Below are 307 nucleotides of genomic sequence, written 5' to 3'. Positions count from 1 at the left end.
GTTTCCCGTCCGACCATGCATGCTCACTGTTCACGGACATCGCTTACATTCCTCACCAGAACATTGTGATGATTTCCATTCTTCTCTCGGTTCCCTGCCCGCTTGCCTCCTCATCTTTGTGTTAGAATGATTGCTAACGATGTGGTCTCAGAAAGGTGGTTTTTGTTGTTGGAAGACGCCCAGGACTTACACAGCAACTTCTCCAAACTTCTGGTTCCACGTCGCGTGCCCCTCTTCCCCTCCCCATGAGTGACCTTTCTGGCAGTCAGGACCTCCACCCCCCAGAGACAGAATGGGACACCCTTGG

The sequence above is a fragment of the Tenrec ecaudatus genome, chromosome 4 (assembly GCF_050624435.1).
Source record: "Tenrec ecaudatus isolate mTenEca1 chromosome 4, mTenEca1.hap1, whole genome shotgun sequence".
NCBI lineage: Eukaryota > Metazoa > Chordata > Mammalia > Afrosoricida > Tenrecidae > Tenrec > Tenrec ecaudatus.
The sequence above is the reverse complement of the archived record's forward strand: the minus strand, read 5'-3'. Positions refer to the sequence as shown.